Source organism: Mustelus asterias, unplaced genomic scaffold, assembly GCF_964213995.1.
Source record: "Mustelus asterias unplaced genomic scaffold, sMusAst1.hap1.1 HAP1_SCAFFOLD_493, whole genome shotgun sequence".
In the NCBI taxonomy this organism is placed as follows: Eukaryota; Metazoa; Chordata; class Chondrichthyes; order Carcharhiniformes; family Triakidae; genus Mustelus; species Mustelus asterias.
In genome coordinates, this window is record NW_027590445.1 from 130,858 (window position 1) to 152,519 (window position 21,662).

Genomic DNA, 21,662 nt, shown 5'->3' on the forward strand with positions numbered 1-21,662 from the left:
CGAAGCCTCGGAGAATATAACTCGCTTAGTAGATCATATTAAAGAAGTAGCAAAAGCAATACAGGAGGAAGGACACCAATATCATGATTATAACCCGCCGGGCTGGCTGGGGCAATGGTTCGGGTCGTGGGGTCCATGCCTGATGCATGGATTGATTGTATTAATTGTAATCGTAATTACTTGCTGTGTTTGTGTGGCATTATTGAACGCCTGTTGCAAAACAGTAACAGCATGAATTATGACGGTCGCCAGTGTACAGGGGGAGGGGACAGACCTCCCGACTAAGGGGCTGAGCCCATCCCCCGATAACTTGTGGTTCTGAGTTGGTCATAAATGCCATGTTTGGACCTGGCATCCGACCAGAAGGGGGGAGTGCAGTCGGGAATGGGTTAATGACCCTTGTCACACTTAAGCATTTAAGACCCGAACTCTGTGATTTTGTTTAGAACACGGCAGCGTCCATGTTTTTGGCAGAGTTCGGTGTTTTTCATGTCTGTGCCAGATAAAAGAAACAGCTATTTCTCTGTCTCCATTTGTTATCAAGAAATGCGATTGACCCAGCTCGAAATAAGCTAAACAACCTCCATTTTTATGTACCTTTGTTTAACACGATGGAGTTGACATGTATGCCTTCTGTCTTTGAATCACCATAGATTCATATATATATATTCATCATACGTTATTCATCTTATCCTGATATAAAGTATTATTCAAACCTGTATGTAGATTAGTTAACTTGTTTGTGCAAAACCTGTGATGTTGTTTCATAGATATAAATGACGAACAATCGTGGCCTTGGAGATCGGACAAACTGCGCAGAGGAAGATACTGCTAAAACAACAAGAATCTCACCATGAATAATGACAGCCATCTCAGAAAATTGCAATGTAATGACGCCGGGAACAGGGACATATATAAACTCTGTTCTTACTTGTGTTCGAGGAGAAGGCTGGGGGTCCACTGTTAGGAACCTCACTTCTCCCACAATTGTGAAAATAAACTCTGCATTTTGAACCACGAATAGTGTCAGAGGTTTTTTGACCGACAACAGTACCAACCGACTCAAGAACTTTCCTGCTGCCCTCAGACTTTTGAATGGACCTGCTATATATTAGATTTATCTTTCTCTACACCCTACCTATGGCTGCAACACTACATTCTGCACCCTCTCTTTGACTTCTCCCCGATGTACTCTATGAACGGTATGTTTTGTCTGTACAGCATACAAGAAACAATACTTTTCACTGTATCCCAATACACGCGACAATAATAAATCAAATCCAATCAAAATCCTCCCAACTCTGTCCTCCATGATAGGTCGCAGCATTTAAAGAACACGCCCAGGGCCCAGTGCTGAGTCTGAGGGTATCTGACTACAGTAAGGTGAGTGATACAGGAGGGTCTCACTGTCTGAGGGAGGTGAGTCTTAGCCGGGGGGGCGTGAGTGACCCAGGTTAATCTGACACTCCAGGGACAGTTGGAATGGAGCTTTCCCCCGGGCTGTCCCCTCCCCGTGTCTGTGTGGGTTTCCTCCGGGTGCTCCGGTTTCCTCCCACCGTCTGAAAGATGAGCTTGTTAGGGTGCATTGGCCGTGCTAAATTCTCCCTCAGTGTAACCCGAACAGGCGCCGGAGTGTGGGCAACTAGGGGATTCTCACAGTAACTTCATTGCAGTGTTAATGTAAGCCTACTTCTGAGACTAATAAATAAACTGAAACTGAAGGTGAAGGTGCTGCTGTGACAATGCACTCTTGTTTAAACACTCTGCAATGCTGAGACTGGGAGAAGTGACCAACAGGGGGCAGCATTGCAGCTTCTGTCCCCCTATTGAAACTGGGATTGTTGCTCCATCTGCTGCACAATCCCAACCCCATCCACTGGGGGCAACCTGGACAATGGCTGCAGACAGACCTCACTGCGCACGCGCCGCAATGGCACCCCCCCCGCCGGCGGCCATTTTGCGTTGCCAAGGGAGACCGTCAGCAGCCATATTCCCTTGCCAAGGGAGGCGGCGGCGGCGACCATCTTGCGGTTGCCAGGGGAGACGGCATCAATGCGGCGGCGTCCCGCGCGCTGACCTCTGGGAGCATTCCCGTCCCGCACATGCGCACAGGCAGCCCCCGGGAGCGTTACAGAGACGCCTGGTGGCCGGGAAGGGCAATAGCAGCAGCACAGTCTCTGCCCAAAGGCTTCCCCAGTTCAGCTGCTCAGAGACACTGGGAATGTCTTCAAGTGGAAACTTCAGCTTCTCACATTCACCCCCTGTGTTCAGTCATTGTTTCCTAGGCAACCTCTGTAGTGACATCACTAACAACCTGTTCACATTGAAGGCCATGGCAATCTGGACCATTCGGCTTCAAAGCCATTGAGCTTTGAAATTTCAATTGAAATGTTGGAGATGAGAGTTTATCGCTGCAAGTCATGTTGCATGTGGAACGCTCATGATGCCACAATTAGAGCGGTGCAGACATCTCACAGGGTTGTGTGACTGGAGGAGATGTCAGAGACGGGCTGGTTAAATATAGAGGGACACGGTCTGAAGCTAAGTTTTGGGTAAAAGATGGCAGTAATGTTGTGACATTAATTTAGCTTAAATTAAATAACCGCTGGAATTTAAATTAGAGCCTGATTTAATCAAACATTTAAAATAAAGAGGTAAAGGATAATAAAGAACAAGTTTTTCTGCTGGTTGGGACTCCAGGACTTGGGGACATTTGGATGTTAGCCTCAGTTTAGGATTTTCGAAATGTAGCAATGAAATCATTGCCAGATGTGGTGTGGAGTTAGTTTGAAACAATCTTCTGCAAATGGCTATTGATGCTCAGTCATTTGTTATCATTTTAAATCTGGGGTTGATAGATTTCCCTTAGTCCAAGGGGTAAAGAGGTAGAGAGTTCGATCACAGATCAGCCATCATGTTATTGAATACTGGAACAGGATTTCAGGAAGATTGTTCCAGATTCCAAACAGCCTCTCGGTGAAGTGCTTTTTCTCACTTCACTTCTGATCCATTTCCCCATCAATTAGAATCGGTGCCCTCTAGTTCCTGACCATCTCTTGAGAGGGAAGAGTTTGTCACTCTTTAACCAGTCCATAATTCTTAGGATCTTGAATCTCTCTATCAAGTCTCCTCTCAGCCTTATTTTCTCTGGGGTGCGGGGAGAAAACATTCATTTCCACATCCTTCCCATTATCAACTCTGACCATTTGGAATACTGCGTCCAGTTCTGGTCGCCACATTACCAGAGCCCTGAGGGTGCTGGGGGCCTGGAATGCGCTGCCAGGCAAGGTGGTGGAGGCGGACACACTGGGAACGTTTAAGATTTATCTAGATAGCCACATGAACGGAGTGGGAATGGAGGGCTACGAAAGAATGGTCGAGTTTGGACCAGGGAGCGGCACGGGCTTGGAGGGCCGAAGGGCCTGTTCCTGTGCTGTACTGTTCTTTGTCCTTTGTTCAAAGGGGAACAGATTTCAAAATGAAATGAAAGTGCAAATGCCTCGTGACTGTCCCAGTATTAAATTAATGAAACACATCAAAGCATTTTTGGTGGGGGGAGTGGGTGGGGACGGGTTTACTCCAGAGGCTGGGCTGTAAAGAAACAGGGAGGCTCCCCACTCCCCCATCCATTCCCTGATCTGTGTCTCTCCCTCTGCGTTTAACCCCACCTCCAGCTGTGCTTCTGACTCATTTTACAAACCGCACCAACACTGAGAATCTCCCTCATTCGATATCAATACATTCAATCTCAGCAATGAAGCTTCTATCACCCCCGCCCCCCTCTCTGTCTCTTTCACTCTCCCCCCAGATCTAGACCTATCCAATACACAATCTCTGCACCCCTCCCTCTTCTGCTCTGGATAATCTGTCCTGATCTCTGCTGTTTCTCTATCTCAGTGTGAATCTGGACTGAAGTGCTCTCTCTGATAAGTTGCTGTCTGACCGTTTAAAATAATGATGTACGCTGTGCATCATGTTTTAAAGCTCAGAATGAGAAGAGAACAGTGGGAGGGGGAGCATGGAAAACCCACAATCCCACCCTGAAGTGGCTGCTGCACATTTTATTGAACCATTGAATTCAGCCACTTAAACCCTGTTCAGGAATTAAGGAAATGCAAAGGTGCCCCTGAGATTAGGCCTTGAATTGAGGCCGAGCCACACAGGCCTTGAATTGAGGCTCAGTCACACAGGCCTTGAATTGAGGCTCAGTCACACAGGCCTTGAATTGAGGCCTACTCACACAGGCCTTGAATTGAGGCCTACTCACACAGGCCTTGAATTGAGGCCTACTCACACAGGCCTTGAATTGAGGCCTACTCACACAGGCCTTGAATTGAGGCCTACTCACACAGGCCTTGAATTGAGGCCGAGTCACACAGGCCTTGAATTGAGGCCTAGTCACACAGGCCTTGAATTGAGGCCGAGTCACACAGGCCTTGAATTGAGGCCGAGTCACACAGGCCTTGAATTGAGGTCTAGTCACACAAGCCTTGAATTGAGGCCAGGTCACACAGGCCTTGAATTGAGGCCAAGTCACCCGGGCCTTGAATTGAGGCCTAGTCACACAGGCCTTGAATTGAGGCCCAGTGAAACAGAACAATCCTTTAAATCCACAAATCCCAGCGCCCTGTCTAAAAACACAAGTAGGACTCTGGGATTGAGAACAAGCCTTTCCTCAGGCTCAGGAATGTGAATTTCAGCTCCCTCTCCCTCCCGAGTGCTTCGCAGTGAGAGGGAGACTGAGAATGTTACAAAGAGAAACTCAGTAAAAGTAGATTGAAGCGCTGCCCTGGGCTCTCACACAGCACCGTGACATTACTGAGAGTAAAACACAGGCACTGTCCATTTGGCCAATTAAACCGGGTCCCAATCGCAGCCTTTTTCATTCCAAGCCCCTGTGAGAACTCGATCGAAACGCCCTCTCTGCAGCTCTGCCTTACCCTGTTCCTCTCCATATCCCACCCTCCTTTCACTCAATCTTTTATGTTTAAAATGTGGACACTGATACAGTGTGAGGAATATGGGGCAGGGAGGAGGCACAGAGCATGAGTGGACAGCAAGATCCCACACAGTCTGAACGTGGCCAGATACAATGTGATATTTAAGTGAGGATTGAGGTGAAGTCAGTGGGAATGAGGGACCACACCTCTCCCTCTCTCCGCCCCTCTTCCTTCCACCCCTCCCCAGTTAAAATAAGGGGACATCACTCCAGGTTTGGTGCTGTTTGTACATTTGACATGAACAGGGAACCTTCCACTTCCAGCACAGTCACTCCTCTCTGTTTCTCTCTCTCTAATTCCCCCTCTCTCTTACCTCCATCATCTCTGTCCCTATCCACCCCCCTCCTCTCTCTCTCTCTCCTGCACTTGATGATCTATCTCTGTTCTCTCTCTCTCTGCCTGTTTATCTCCCCCTATCTCTGTACGTACCCATCGCCCTCCTCTCTCTCTCTCCTGCTCTGGATACTCTCTCTCTCTCTCTCTGACGATGAATCTGGATTGAAATGCTCTCTGAAAGGTTTCTGTCTGACCATTTTAAATCATGTCACCCTGTGACCACTGTTTGTGTTGATCACTGATTCACATTGAGAAATGAGGCTGGGGGCAGTGGTGGGAGATGGAAGCAATCACAGTCAGTTGTCAGTGCACTGAATTTGGGGAGCGGAACCACGGTCTCCCAGCAGGATAGGCTGCAGGGAAAATACTCACAGCAAGATCCCACAAGCAAACTGCTCTGTTACCCTCCCGTCCCCCCGCCCCTCACTGTTACCCTCCAGTTCCCATTTCTCTCTCTGATAACTCACAATCAACGGAGAACGATGGGAGACAGAGAGAGAGAGCGAGAGCAGGAAAACCCACAATCACATCCTGAATAAAATGAATTATTTTGCTTTTAACCATGGAGTTCTCCCACTTCAACACAGACGCTGTTCGGGAATGAAGCAAATACAAAAGGACACTCTGAGGGCCCTCTGAGATTAGGCCTTGAATTGAGGCCTAGTCACAGAGGCTGCATTAAACCTCGGGACAGAGAACAGTTTTCTCCCCCCTCCCCCAGTGAATGAGGACAATCCTCTCCAGCCCTGAAACTGCCCCAGACACGACTGGAAGGAGTGAGGGGGAAAAGGGACCCAGTGATCCCCAAAGACACAACTTTGCAGCATTCTCTCATGCCTTCCAAAGAGAAATAGGTTGAAACACTGTAATTGAACCTTAGACAAACGGTGCAGTCACTGTCAAGCTGCTTTTCTCATTACTTACTGCAGACGAATTGAAGACATCCAGGAGGAGGAAGTTGAGCAGAGCCCAGAGTTCGTGCAGGTTGTTCTGAAGTGGTGAACCCGTGAGCAATAATCCATTTGTTGTTTTAAATTCTCTCACTATTTCAGGGAGCTGTAAATTTAGCAGATTTAAAAACATGACTGTACAAACTGGGTACAAGTTTGAATCATACTCCTGGCACAACTGTAGATTCAGACTGCAGTTAAACGTTCGCTGATCTTTTAGGTGTTTATTCGTGTCTGTCATTTCTCCAATGAATTCAGATATAGTGGCACCAAATGCTTTGCATTAGGAAGCAAATAGCAAGTGTAGTAATAGTACATCAAGATTACAAACGGTTATCTATAACTTGCAAGACGGGAATATGGAAACTTCCAGAGCCGTCCACAATTGAATGGCATTTCTTTCAAATCGAATCAATGGTTGTGGAAGGGGCAGCTGGTTAAAAAGCAATGGTTGTGGAAGGGACAGCTGGTTAAAAAGCAATGGTTGTGGAAGGAGCAGCTGGTTAAAAAGCAATGGTTGTGGAAGGAGCAGCTGGTTAAAAAGCAATGGTTGGGGAAGGGACAGCTGGTTAAAAAGCAATGGTTGTGGAAGGAGCAGCTTGTTAAAAAGCAATGGTTGTGGAAGGGACAGCTGGTTAAAAAGCAATGGTTGTGGAAGGAGGAGCTGGTTAAAAAGCAATGGTTGTGGAAGGGACAGCTGGTTAAAAAGCAATGGTTGTGGAAGGGACAGCTGGTTAAAAAGCAATGGTTGTGGAAGGAGCAGCTTGTTAAAAAGCAATGGTTGTGGAAGGGACAGCTGGTTAAAAAGCAATGGTTGTGGAAGGAGCAGAAGGTTAAATAGCAATGGTTGGGGAAGGGACAGCTGGTTAAAAAGCAATGGTTGTGGAAGGAGCAGCTGGTTAAAAAGCAATGGTTGGGGAAGGGACAGCTGGTTAAAAAGCAATGGTTGTGGAAGGAGCAGCTGGTTAAAAAACAATGATTGTGGAAGGGACAGCTGGTTAAAAAGCAATGGTTGTGGAAGGGACAGCTGGTTAAAAAGCAATGGTTGTGGAAGGAGCAGCTTGTTAAAAAGCAATGGTTGTGGAAGGGACAGCTGGTTAAAAAGCAATGGTTGTGGAAGGAGCAGCTGGTTAAAAAGCAATGGTTGGGGAAGGGACAGCTGGTTAAAAAGCAATGGTTGTGGAAGGAGCAGCTTGTTAAAAAGCAATGGTTGTGGAAGGAGCAGCTGGTTAAAAAGCAATGGTTGCGGAAGGAGCAGCTGGTTAAAAAGCAATGGTTGGGGAAGGGACAGCTGGTTAAAAAGCAATGGTTGTGGAAGGAGCAGCTTGTTAAAAAGCAATGGTTGTGGAAGGGACAGCTGGTTAAAAAGCAATGGTTGTGGAAGGAGGAGCTGGTTAAAAAGCAATGGTTGTGGAAGGGACAGCTGGTTAAAAAGCAATGGCTGCGGATGGAGCAGCTGGTTAAAAAGCAATGGTTGTGGAAGGAGCAGCTGGTTAAAAAGCAATGGTTGTGGAAGGAGCAGCTGGTTAAAAAGCAATGTTTGTGGAAGGAGCAGCTTGTTAGAAAGCAATGGTTGTGGAAGGGAGAGCTGGTTAAAAAGCAATGGTTGTGGAAGGGACAGCTGGTTAAAAAGCAATGGTTGTGGAAGGAGCAGCTGGTTAAAAAGCAATGGTTGTGGAAGGGACAGCTGGTTAAAAAGCAATGGTTGTGGAAGGAGCAGCTGGTTAAAAAGCAATGGTTGTGGAAGGGACAGCTGGTTAAAAAGCAATGGTTGTGGAAGGAGCAGCTGGTTAAAAAGCAATGGTTGTGGAAGGAGCAGCTGGTTAAAAAGCAATGGTTGTGGAAGGAGCAGCTGGTTAAAAAGCAATGGTTGTGGAAGGAGCAGCTGGTTAAAAAGCAATGGTTGTGGAAGGGACAGCTGGTTAAAAAGCAATGGTTGTGGAAGGAGCAGCTGGTTAAAAAGCAATGGCTGTGGAAGGAGCAGCTGGTTAAAAAGCAATGGTTGTGGAAGGAGCAGCTGGTTAAAAAGCAATGGTTGTGGAAGGAACAGCTGGTTAAAAAGCAATGGTTGTGGAAGGGACAGCTGGTTAAAAAGAAATGGTTGTGGAAGGGGCAGCTGGTTAAAAAGCAATGGTTGTGGAAGGGACAGCTGGTTAAAAAGCAATGGTTGTGGAAGGAGCAGCTGGTTAAAAAGCAATGGTTGTGGAAGGGACAGCTGGTTAAAAAGAAATGGTTGTGGAAGGAGCAGCTGGTTAAAAAGAAATGGTTGTGGAAGGGACAGCTGGTTAAAAAGAAATGGTTGTGGAAGGGACAGCTGGTTAAAAAGCAATGGTTGTGGAAGGAGCAGCTGGTTAAAAAGCAATGGTTGTGGAAGGGACAGCTGGTTAAAAAGAAATGGTTGTGGAAGGAGCAGCTGGTTAAAACGCAATGGTTGTGGAAGGGACAGCTGGTTAAAAAGCAATGGTTGTGGAAGGGACAGCTGGTTAAAAAGCAATGGTTGTGGAAGGAGCAGCTGGTTAAAAAGCAATGGTTGTGGAAGGAGCAGCTGGTTAAAAAGCAATGGTTGTGGAAGGAGCAGCTGGTTAAAAAGCAATGGTTGTGGAAGGAGCAGCTGGTTAAAAAGCAATGGTTGTGGAAGGGACAGCTGGTTAAAAAGCAATGGTTGTGGAAGGGACAGCTGGTTAAAAAGCAATGGCTGTGGAAGGGACAGCTGGTTAAAAAGCAATGGTTGTGGAAGGGACAGCTGGTTAAAAAGCAATGGTTGTGGAAGGAGCAGCTTGTTAAAAAGCAATGGTTGTGGAAGGGACAGCTGGTTAAAAAGCAATGGTTGTGGAAGGAGCAGCTTGTTAAAAAGCAATGGTTGTGGAAGGGACAGCTGGTTAAAAAGCAATGGTTGTGGAAGGAGCAGCTTGTTAAAAAGCAATGGTTGTGGAAGGAGCAGCTGGTTAAATAGCAATGGTTGCGGAAGGAGCAGCTGGTTAAAAAGCAATGGTTGTGGAAGGAGCAGCTGGTTAAAAAGCAATGGTTGTGGAAGGGACAGCTGGTTAAAAAGCAATGGTTGTGGAAGGAGCAGCTGGTTAAAAAGCAATGGTTGTGGAAGGAGCAGCTAGATAAAAAGCAATGGTTGTGGAAGGAGCAGCTGGTTAAAAAGCAATGGTTGTGGAAGGAGCAGCTAGATAAAAAGCAATGGTTGTGGAAGGAGCAGCTGGTTAAAAAGCAATGGTTGTGGAAGGAGCAGCTGGTTAAATAGCAATGGTTGCGGAAGGAGCAGCTGGTTAAAAAGCAATGGTTGGGGAAGGGGCAGCTGGTTAAAAAGCAATGGTTGTGGAAGGAGCAGCTGGTTAAAAAGCAATGGTTGTGGAAGGAGCAGCTAGATAAAAAGCAATGGTTGTGGAAGGAGCAGCTGGTTAAAAAGCAATGGTTGTGGAAGGAGCAGCTGGTTAAAAAGCAATGGTTGTGGAAGGAGCAGCTGGTTAAAAAGCAATGGTTGTGGAAGGGACACCAGGTTAAAAAGCAATGGTTGTGGAAGGAGCAGCTGGTTAAAAAGCAATGGTTGTGGAAGGAGCAGCTAGATAAAAAGCAATGGTTGTGGAAGGAGCAGCTGGTTAAAAAGCAATGGTTGTGGAAGGAGCAGCTGGTTAAAAAGCAATGGTTGTGGAAGGGGCAGCTGGTTAAAAAGCAATGGTTGTGGACGGAGCAGCTGGTTAAAAAGCAATGGTTGTGGAAGGAGCAGCTGGTTAAAAAGCAATGGTTGTGGAAGGAGCAGCTGGTTAAAAAGCAATGGTTGTGGAAGGAGCAGCTTGTTAAAAAGCAATGGTTGTGGAAGGAGCAGCTGGTTAAAAAGCAATGGTTGCGGAAGGAGCAGCTGGTTAAAAAGCAATGGTTGGGGAAGGGACAGCTGGTTAAAAAGCAATGGTTGTGGAAGGAGCAGCTTGTTAAAAAGCAATGGTTGTGGAAGGGACAGCTGGTTAAAAAGCAATGGTTGTGGAAGGAGGAGCTGGTTAAAAAGCAATGGTTGTGGAAGGGACAGCTGGTTAAAAAGCAATGGCTGCGGATGGAGCAGCTGGTTAAAAAGCAATGGTTGTGGAAGGAGCAGCTGGTTAAAAAGCAATGGTTGTGGAAGGAGCAGCTGGTTAAAAAGCAATGTTTGTGGAAGGAGCAGCTTGTTAGAAAGCAATGGTTGTGGAAGGGAGAGCTGGTTAAAAAGCAATGGTTGTGGAAGGGAGAGCTGGTTAAAAAGCAATGGTTGTGGAAGGAGCAGCTGGTTAAAAAGCAATGGTTGTGGAAGGGACAGCTGGTTAAAAAGCAATGGTTGTGGAAGGAGCAGCTGGTTAAAAAGCAATGGTTGTGGAAGGAGCAGCTGGTTAAAAAGCAATGGTTGTGGAAGGAGCAGCTGGTTAAAAAGCAATGGTTGTGGAAGGAGCAGCTGGTTAAAAAGCAATGGTTGTGGAAGGAGCAGCTGGTTAAAAAGCAATGGTTGTGGAAGGAGCAGCTGGTAAAAAAGCAATGGTTGTGGAAGGGACAGCTGGTTAAAAAGCAATGGTTGTGGAAGGAGCAGCTGGTTAAAAAGCAATGGCTGTGGAAGGAGCAGCTGGTTAAAAAGCAATGGTTGTGGAAGGAGCAGCTTGTTAGAAAGCAATGGTTGTGGAAGGGACAGCTGGTTAAAAAGCAATGGTTGTGGAAGGGACAGCTGGTTAAAAAGCAATGGTTGTGGAAGGAGCAGCTGGTTAAAAAGCAATGGTTGTGGAAGGAGCAGCTGGTTAAAAAGCAATGGTTGTGGAAGGAGCAGCTGGTTAAAAAGCAATGGTTGTGGAAGGAGCAGCTGGTTAAAAAGCAATGGTTGTGGAAGGAGCAGCTGGTTAAAACGCAATGGTTGTGGAAGGGGCAGCTGGTTAAAAAGCAATGGTTGTGGAAGGGGTAGCTGGTTAAAAAGCAATGGTTGTGGAAGGAGCAGCTGGTTAAAAAGCAATGGTTGTGGAAGGAGCAGCTGGTTAAAAAGCAATGGTTGTGGAAGGGGCAGCTGGTTAAAAAGCAATGGTTGTGGAAGGAGCAGCTGGTTAAAAAGCAATGGTTGTGGAAGGGACAGCTGGTTAAAAAGCAATGGTTGTGGAAGGGACAGCTGGTTAAAAAGCAATGGTTGTGGAAGGAGCAGCTGGTTAAAAAGCAATGGTTGTGGAAGGAGCAGCTGGTTAAAAAGCAATGGTTGTGGAAGGAGCAGCTGGTTAAAAAGCAATGGTTGTGGAAGGAGCAGCTGGTTAAAAAGCAATGGTTGTGGAAGTGACAGCTGGTTAAAAAGCAATGGTTGTGGAAGGAGCAGCTGGTTAAAAAGCAATGGTTGTGGAAGGAGCAGCTGGTTAAAAAGCAATAGTTGTGGACGGAGCAGCTGGTTAAAAAGCAATGGTTGTGGAAGGAGCAGCTGGTTAAAAAGCAATGGTTGTGGAAGGGACAGCTGGTTAAAAAGCAATGGTTGTGGAAGGAGCAGCTGGTTAAAAAGCAATGGTTGTGGAAGGGACAGCTGGTTAAAAAGCAATGGTTGTGGAAGGGGCAGCTGGTTAAAAACCAATGGTTGGGGAAGGGACAGCTGGTTAAAAAGCAATGGTTGTGGAAGGAGCAGCTTGTTAAAAAGCAATGGTTGTGGAAGGGACAGCTGGTTAAAAAGCAATGGTTGTGGAAGGAGGAGCTGGTTAAAAAGCAATGGTTGTGGAAGGGACAGCTGGTTAAAAAGCAATGGTTGTGGAAGGGACAGCTGGTTAAAAAGCAATGGTTGTGGAAGGAGCAGCTTGTTAAAAAGCAATGGTTGTGGAAGGGACAGCTGGTTAAAAAGCAATGGTTGTGGAAGGAGCAGAAGGTTAAATAGCAATGGTTGGGGAAGGGACAGCTGGTTAAAAAGCAATGGTTGTGGAAGGAGCAGCTGGTTAAAAAGCAAATGTTGGGGAAGGGACAGCTGGTTAAAAAGCAATGGTTGTGGAAGGAGCAGCTGGTTAAAAAGCAATGATTGTGGAAGGGACAGCTGGTTAAAAAGCAATGGTTGTGGAAGGGACAGCTGGTTAAAAAGCAATGGTTGTGGAAGGAGCAGCTTGTTAAAAAGCAATGGTTGTGGAAGGGACAGCTGGTTAAAAAGCAATGGTTGTGGAAGGAGCAGCTGGTTAAAAAGCAATGGTTGGGGAAGGGACAGCTGGTTAAAAAGCAATGGTTGTGGAAGGAGCAGCTTGTTAAAAAGCAATGGTTGTGGAAGGAGCAGCTGGTTAAAAAGCAATGGTTGCGGAAGGAGCAGCTGGTTAAAAAGCAATGGTTGGGGAAGGGACAGCTGGTTAAAAAGCAATGGTTGTGGAAGGAGCAGCTTGTTAAAAAGCAATGGTTGTGGAAGGGACAGCTGGTTAAAAAGCAATGGTTGTGGAAGGAGGAGCTGGTTAAAAAGCAATGGTTGTGGAAGGGACAGCTGGTTAAAAAGCAATGGCTGCGGATGGAGCAGCTGGTTAAAAAGCAATGGTTGTGGAAGGAGCAGCTGGTTAAAAAGCAATGGTTGTGGAAGGAGCAGCTGGTTAAAAAGCAATGTTTGTGGAAGGAGCATCTTGTTAGAAAGCAATGGTTGTGGAAGGGAGAGCTGGTTAAAAAGCAATGGTTGTGGAAGGGACAGCTGGTTAAAAAGCAATGGTTGTGGAAGGAGCAGCTGGTTAAAAAGCAATGGTTGTGGAAGGGACAGCTGGTTAAAAAGCAATGGTTGTGGAAGGAGCAGCTGGTTAAAAAGCAATGGTTGTGGAAGGGACAGCTGGTTAAAAAGCAATGGTTGTGGAAGGAGCAGCTGGTTAAAAAGCAATGGTTGTGGAAGGAGCAGCTGGTTAAAAAGCAATGGTTGTGGAAGGAGCAGCTGGTTAAAAAGCAATGGTTGTGGAAGGAGCAGCTGGTTAAAAAGCAATGGTTGTGGAAGGGACAGCTGGTTAAAAAGCAATGGTTGTGGAAGGAGCAGCTGGTTAAAAAGCAATGGCTGTGGAAGGAGCAGCTGGTTAAAAAGCAATGGTTGTGGAAGGAGCAGCTTGTTAGAAAGCAATGGTTGTGGAAGGGACAGCTGGTTAAAAAGCAATGGTTGTGGAAGGGGCAGCTGGTTAAAAAGCAATGGTTGTGGAAGGAGCAGCTGGTTAAAAAGCAATGGTTGTGGACGGAGCAGCTGGTTAAAAAGCAATGGTTGTGGAAGGAGCAGCTGGTTAAAAAGCAATGGTTGTGGAAGGGGCAGCTGGTTAAAAAGCAATGGTTGTGGAAGGAGCAGCTGGTTAAAAAGCAATGGTTGTGGAAGGGACAGCTGGTTAAAAAGCAATGGTTGTGGAAGGAGCAGCTGGTTAAAAAGCAATGGTTGTGGACGGAGCAGCTGGTTAAAAAGCAATGGTTGTGGAAGGAGCAGCTGGTTAAAAAGCAATGGTTGTGGAAGGAGCAGCTGGTTAAAAAGCAATGGTTGTGGAAGGAGCAGCTTGTTAAAAAGCAATGGTTGTGGAAGGAGCAGCTGGTTAAAAAGCAATGGTTGCGGAAGGAGCAGCTGGTTAAAAAGCAATGGTTGGGGAAGGGACTGCTGGTTAAAAAGCAATGGTTGTGGAAGGGACAGCTGGTTAAAAAGCAATGGTTGTGGAAGGGGCAGCTGGTTAAAAAGCAATGGTTGTGGACGGAGCAGCTGGTTAAAAAGCAATGGTTGTGGAAGGAGCAGCTGGTTAAAAAGCAATGGTTGTGGAAGGAGCAGCTGGTTAAAAAGCAATGGTTGTGGAAGGAGCAGCTTGTTAAAAAGCAATGGTTGTGGAAGGAGCAGCTGGTTAAAAAGCAATGGTTGCGGAAGGAGCAGCTGGTTAAAAAGCAATGGTTGGGGAAGGGACAGCTGGTTAAAAAGCAATGGTTGTGGAAGGAGCAGCTTGTTAAAAAGCAATGGTTGTGGAAGGGACAGCTGGTTAAAAAGCAATGGTTGTGGAAGGAGGAGCTGGTTAAAAAGCAATGGTTGTGGAAGGGACAGCTGGTTAAAAAGCAATGGCTGCGGATGGAGCAGCTGGTTAAAAAGCAATGGTTGTGGAAGGAGCAGCTGGTTAAAAAGCAATGGTTGTGGAAGGAGCAGCTGGTTAAAAAGCAATGTTTGTGGAAGGAGCAGCTTGTTAGAAAGCAATGGTTGTGGAAGGGAGAGCTGGTTAAAAAGCAATGGTTGTGGAAGGGACAGCTGGTTAAAAAGCAATGGTTGTGGAAGGAGCAGCTGGTTAAAAAGCAATGGTTGTGGAAGGGACAGCTGGTTAAAAAGCAATGGTTGTGGAAGGAGCAGCTGGTTAAAAAGCAATGGTTGTGGAAGGGACAGCTGGTTAAAAAGCAATGGTTGTGGAAGGAGCAGCTGGTTAAAAAGCAATGGTTGTGGAAGGAGCAGCTGGTTAAAAAGGAATGGTTGTGGAAGGAGCAGCTGGTTAAAAAGCAATGGTTGTGGAAGGAGCAGCTGGTAAAAAAGCAATGGTTGTGGAAGGGACAGCTGGTTAAAAAGCAATGGTTGTGGAAGGAGCAGCTGGTTAAAAAGCAATGGCTGTGGAAGGAGCAGCTGGTTAAAAAGCAATGGTTGTGGAAGGAGCAGCTTGTTAGAAAGCAATGGTTGTGGAAGGGACAGCTGGTTAAAAAGCAATGGTTGTGGAAGGAGCAGTTGGTTAAAAAGCAATGGTTGTGGAAGGGACAGCTGGTTAAAAAGCAATGGTTGTGGAAGGAGCAGCTGGTTAAAAAGCAATGGTTGTGGAAGGAGCAGCTGGTTAAAAAGCAATGGTTGTGGAAGGGACAGCTGGTTAAAAAGCAATGGTTGTGGAAGGAGCAGCTGGTTAAAAAGCAATGGTTGTGGAAGGAGCAGCTGGTTAAAAAGCAATGGTTGTGGAAGGGGCAGCTGGTTAAAAAGCAATGGTTGTGGAAGGAGCAGCTGGTTAAAAAGCAATGGTTGTGGAAGGAGCAGCTGGTTAAAAAGCAATGGTTGTGGAAGGAGCAGCTGGTTAAAAAGCAATGGTTGTGGAAGGAGCAGCTGGTTAAAAAGCAATGGTTGTGGAAGGAGCAGCTGGTTAAAAAGCAATGGTTGTGGAAGGGACAGCTGGTTAAAAAGCAATGGTTGTGGAAGGAGCAGCTGGTTAAAAAGCAATGGTTGTGGAACGAGCAGCTGGTTAAAAAGCAATGGTTGTGGAAGGGACAGCTGGTTAAAAAGCAATGGTTGTGGAAGGAGCAGCTGGTTAAAAAGCAATGGTTGGGGTAGGAGCAGCTGGTTAAAAAGCAATGGTTGTGGAAGGGGGCAGCTGGTTAAAAAGCAATGGTTGTGGAAGGAGCAGCTGGTTAAAAAGCAATGGATGTGGAAGGGACAGCTGGTTAAAAAGCAATGGTTGTGGAAGGAGCAGCTGGTTAAAAAGCAATGGTTGTGGAAGGAGCAGCTGGTTAAAAAGCAATGGTTGTGGAAGGAGCAGCTGGTTAAAAAGCAATGGTTGTGGAAGGGACAGCTGGTTAAAAAGCAATGGTTGTGGAAGGGACAGCTGGTTAAAAAGCAATGGTTGTGGAAGTGACAGCTGGTTAAAAAGCAATGGTTGTGGAAGGAGCAGCTGGTTAAAAAGCAATGGTTGTGGACGGAGCAGCTGGTTAAAAAGCAATGGTTGTGGAAGGAGCAGCTGGTTAAAAAGCAATGGTTGTGGAAGGAGCAGCTGGTTAAAAAGCAATGGTTGTGGAAGGAGCAGCTGGTTAAAAAGCAATGGTTGTGGAAGGGGCAGCTGGTTAAAAAGCAATAGTTGTGGACGGAGCAGCTGGTTAAAAAGCAATGGTTGTGGAAGGAGCAGCTGGTTAAAAAGCAATGGTTGTGGAAGGGGCAGCTGGTTAAAAAGCAATGGTTGCGGAAGGAGCAGCTGGTTAAAAAGCAATGGTTGGGGAAGGGACAGCTGGTTAAAAAGCAATGGTTGTGGAAGGAGCAGCTTGTTAAAAAGCAATGGTTGTGGAAGGGACAGCTGGTTAAAAAGCAATGGTTGTGGAAGGAGGAGCTGGTTAAAAAGCAATGGTTGTGGAAGGGACAGCTGGTTAAAAAGCAATGGCTGCGGATGGAGCAGCTGGTTAAAAAGCAATGGTTGTGGAAGGAGCAGCTGGTTAAAAAGCAATGGTTGTGGAAGGAGCAGCTGGTTAAAAAGCAATGTTTGTGGAAGGAGCAGCTTGTTAGAAAGCAATGGTTGTGGAAGGGAGAGCTGGTTAAAAAGCAATGGTTGTGGAAGGGACAGCTGGTTAAAAAGCATTGGTTGTGGAAGGAGCAGCTGGTTAAAAAGCAATGGTTGTGGAAGGGACAGCTGGTTAAAAAGCAATGGTTGTGGAAGGAGCAGCTGGTTAAAAAGCAATGGTTGTGGAAGGGACAGCTGGTTAAAAAGCAATGGTTGTGGAAGGAGCAGCTGGTTAAAAAGCAATGGTTGTGGAAGGAGCAGCTGGTTAAAAAGCAATGGTTGTGGAAGGAGCAGCTGGTTAAAAAGCAATGGTTGTGGAAGGAGCAGCTGGTAAAAAAGCAATGGTTGTGGAAGGGACAGCTGGTTAAAAAGCAATGGTTGTGGAAGGAGCAGCTGGTTAAAAAGCAATGGCTGTGGAAGGAGCAGCTGGTTAAAAAGCAATGGTTGTGGAAGGAGCAGCTTGTTAGAAAGCAATGGTTGTGGAAGGGACAGCTGGTTAAAAAGCAATGGTTGTGGAAGGAGCAGCTTGTTAGAAAGCAATGGTTGTGGAAGGGACAGCTGGTTAAAAAGCAATGGTTGTGGAAGGAGCAGCTGGTTAAAAAGCAATGGTTGTGGAAGGGACAGCTGGTTAAAAAGCAATGGTTGTGGAAGGAGCAGCTGGTTAAAAAGCAATGGTTGTGGAAGGAGCAGCTGGTTAAAAAGCAATGGTTGTGGAAGGGACAGCTGGTTAAAAAGCAATGGTTGTGGAAGGAGCAGCTGGTTAAAAAGCAATGGTTGTGGAAGGAGCAGCTGGTTAAAAAGCAATGGTTGTGGAAGGAGCAGCTGGTTAAAAAGCAATGGTTGTGGAAGGAGCAGCTGGTTAAAAAGCAATGGTTGTGGAAGGAGCAGCTGGTTAAAAAGCAATGGTTGTGGAAGGAGCAGCTGGTTAAAAAGCAATGGTTGTGGAAGGAGCAGCTGGTTAAAAAGCAATGGTTGTGGAAGGGACAGCTGGTTAAAAAGCAATGGTTGTGGAAGGAGCAGCTGGTTAAAAAGCAATGGTTGTGGAACGAGCAGCTGGTTAAAAAGCAATGGTTGTGGAAGGGACAGCTGGTTAAAAAGCAATGGTTGTGGAAGGAGCAGCTGGTTAAAAAGCAATGGTTGGGGTAGGAGCAGCTGGTTAAAAAGCAATGGTTGTGGACGGAGCAGCTGGTTAAAAAGCAATGGTTGTGGAAGGAGCAGCTGGTTAAAAAGCAATGGTTGTGGAAGGGACAGCTGGTTAAAAAGCAATGGTTGTGGAAGGGACAGCTGGTTAAAAAGCAATGGTTGTGGAAGTGACAGCTGGTTAAAAAGCAATGGTTGTGGAAGGAGCAGCTGGTTAAAAAGCAATGGTTGTGGACGGAGCAGCTGGTTAAAAAGCAATGGTTGTGGAAGGAGCAGCTGGTTAAAAAGCAATGGTTGTGGAAGGAGCAGCTGGTTAAAAAGCAATGGTTGTGGAAGGAGCAGCTGGTTAAAAAGCAATGGTTGTGGAAGGGGCAGCTGGTTAAAAAGCAATAGTTGTGGACGGAGCAGCTGGTTAAAAAGCAATGGTTGTGGAAGGAGCAGCTGGTTAAAAAGCAATGGTTGTGGAAGGGGCAGCTGGTTAAAAAGCAATGGTTGTGGAAGGGGCAGCTGGTTAAAACGCAATGGTTGTGGAAGGAGCAGCTGGTTAAAAAGCAATGGTTGTGGAAGGAGCAGCTGGTTAAAAAGCAATGGTTGTGGAAGGGACAGCTGGTTAAAAAGCAATGGTTGTGGAAGGAGCAGCTGGTTAAAAAACAATGGTTGTGGAAGGAGCAGCTGGTTAAAAAGCTTTTAAAACAAGATCACACTACGGTCTGAATAAGCAGCTCTGATCTTTGATTTTCAATTCAAATATTTCCACTCCACTCTTCCACTGGTGTTAAAACCCAGAGATTAACTATCGAGCCTCAATAATTGATGGTGCAATAACTTTCCCAGAAGTTTCTGAACCCCTGGAGTAATTTGGTTGAATATGGCACAGCGGTTAGCACTGCTGCCTCACAGCAACAGGGACCAGTGTTTGATTTCCGGCTTGGGTAACTGTGTGGAGTCTGCATGTTCTCCCCGTGTCTGTGTGGGTTTCCTCTGGGTGCTCCGGTTTCCTCCCACAGTCCGAAAGACATGCTGGTTCGGGTGCATTGGCCGTGCTAAATTCTCCCTCAGTGTTACCCGAACAGGCGCCAGAGTGTTGCGACCAGGGGATTTTCACAGTAGCTTCATTACAGTGTTAATGTCAGCCGACTTGTGACACTGATAAACTTTAACTTAAAAAATGATTGTCTGCATTGGATTGTGAGATTAAAGCGCTCTTTTCCTCAAGATTCACATTCCATCTGTGACAATAAATAACCCTTTTAATTTAGCTCTTAAAGCTTTGATGGAATTGCGAAGGAACAGAGAAAGCAGCAAATAACAATTATATTAACCATTAGTACTCAAAATGTATCATTTTCCTTCATTTCAAAATCTCTATTCCTGGATTTCCCTCCAACCTTTTGTTCCAATCTTCCTGTCCTTCGTTATCTCATTCACCAGAGAACAGTCACTTCCATCCACACTGAATTCTTTTTTACTGTTCTTTGCCACTCCGTCTTACCCCGTCTTTGCATTCCCCTCTCCAGGGGAACAGTGTGCAGCAAACTTCTGTGCCTCATTTTCTGTCTGGTCCCACACATAACTGCACCTTGCTCAAAAATAACCTCACTCCATGATATATAACCGAGAATGTGACACATGGTTTACAAAGTTTTAAAGTTTATTAGTGGCACAAGTAGGCTTACATTAACACTGCAATGAAGTTACCCTGCAAATACCCAAGTCGCCACACTTCGGTCCACTGAGAATTTAGCACGGCCAAAGCACCGAACCAGCAATATTTTTGGACTGTGGTAGGAAACCGGAGCACCCGGAGGAAACCCACGCAAACACGGGGAGAACGTGTAAACTCCACACAGACAATGACCCAAGCTGGGAATCGAACCTGGGTCACTGGCGCTGTGAGGCAGCAGTGCGAACCACCGAGCTACCATGTCGCCCCCTGCTCATGCCCCCATGCTACAAATCAAGCCTGCGTTTCTCCCCAATTCACCTGAAGATGAGGCAGAAAATGTAGCATTCACTACAATGGTAGCCATTAACTCTGGTGGTAATGGACGGTATGGGGAAGAGAGCAGAGAAAATGAAGGGAAAACACACTTACCTTGGGTTTCCATTTTTGATCCTGTCGGCTTCATCTATAACCAGATATCGCCAATTAAATAATTTGAAAACAGATTTCTCCCTGATGAGCATTTCATACGACGTCACATAGACATCCCACTCTCCAGGAAGGAGGACATATCTGATGAAAGCTGCCTGATAAAGTAAGAAGTGGGTTACATTTCAGTTTTCCAAACACCAGAAATTTATTTTTCTAGAAGACAATTGGGACGCAGCAGAAACAGATCTGATCACAGGCATTAATCAGACAAATTTAGCTGAATAAAACACTGACGTTGGGATTTTCCAGCCCCGCCAGCAGTGAGCAGCGTCAAGGGCAGGACAGGCAAAGGTGGAGAGGGGCCAAAGGGCAATTGGCTCTTGGCAACTCTCCAACGCATAGTATCCCTACAGTGCAGGGAGAGGCCATTCGGCCCATTGAGTCTGCACCAACCACAATCCCACCCAGGCCCTATTCTCCAGACCACAGAATCCCTACAGTGCGGGAAGAGGCCATTTGGCCCATTGAGTCTGCACCGACCACAATCCCACCCAGGCCCGATTCCCCAAACCATAGAATCCCTCTCTGTCTGGAGCTCGCTCTGTCTGTCTCTCACCCCCTCTCTCCCTTTCTTTCCATTTCATGGCCTCCTCGATCTTTCTCCAGCTCTCCCTCTCTGTAGTCCAGAAGATGAAATCTCCTATCACTGGAGCGGACTCAGTCTATCGGAACCTTGCGGCTTATAGATGCAGAATTTTAACTACAGGATCTATGGGACTGTATTAGTTAGAATAGAATAGAATAGAATCCCTCCAGTGCAGAAGGAGGCCATTCGGCCCATCGAGTCTGCACTGACCACAATCCCACCCAGGCCCTATTCCCGTAACTCCACATATTTATCCTGTTAACCCCCCCTGACACTAGGGTTAATTTAGCATGGCCAATCAACCTCACCTGCACTTCTTTGGACTGTGAGACTTCTGACGAAGGAGCAGCGCTCCGAAAGCGAAAGGCATTTGCTACCAAATAAACCTGTTGGACTTTAACCTGGTGTTGTTAAAACTCTTGCTATGAGGCAGCAGTGCTAACCACTGTGCCACCACCTCAAGATGTTCCAGCCCAGCACACGATTTTCCCTGCCACTGATGGGGCTGGAAAATCCCGCCCAGAGTGTTGCAAAGCATGGAGAGAGAAATTAATTACGATATAATTGAACATATTTGCAAATCTACACTCAAACGTTGTCTGCGTGGCAAATCTCTGATTTTAGTTACGCTGAGCAAGGAAAAGCTGATCTCCAAAGCCAGTCTCAAGGAACCTTGAGGGCTGCCGTTAACACTGGCGACAGATCCATTCTCCACATGCATGTTGAAAACATGTTTTTGAGAGAGTCGACAAAAGTAAATTCAATCCAGTGAAAGGCAGGATTAAGACTACAGATTGAACAATGACCAAATACAACATTTCAATTTGTTAAGTCCAAATTTATTAAAATTGTATCCCAGGTTTGATGAGTCCTTCACTTCTTGTACTTTTCTTACACAAAGTTCTTGTTCACACAACTGCAATGCTCGTGGTTATTTATTCAGCAATTTAAACAAGGTCATAGAGGTTTACAGCATGGAAAAAGCCCCTTCAGCCCAACTTGTCCATGCTGCTCTTTTTAAAACCACTTAGCTCGTCCCAATTGCCCGCGTTTGGCCCATATCCCTCCAGACCCATCTAACTGTCTAAATGCTTTTTAAAAAACAAAATTGTACCCGCCTCTATTACTACCTCTGGCAGCTTGCTCCAGACACACACCACCCTCAGTGAAAAAGTTGCCCCTCTGGACCCTTTCCTATCTCTTCCCTCTCAGCTTAAACCTATGACCTCTGGTTTGACTCCCCTGCCTTTGGGAGGTATTCCAAAATTTGCCGTTATGGTTCATGGGTCAGTGTTTAGTGGTAAAAAGAATCTTGCTCCCCCG

At 46.2% G+C, this 21,662-nt stretch overlaps 1 pseudogene; it reads right to left on the reverse strand.

The window, feature by feature from the left end:
* Positions 1 to 6,260: 6,260 nt before the first annotated feature.
* The window catches only part of LOC144486849 (SWI/SNF-related matrix-associated actin-dependent regulator of chromatin subfamily A member 5-like), a 31,048-nt pseudogene continuing 15,646 nt past the window's right edge, over positions 6,261 to 21,662 (reverse strand).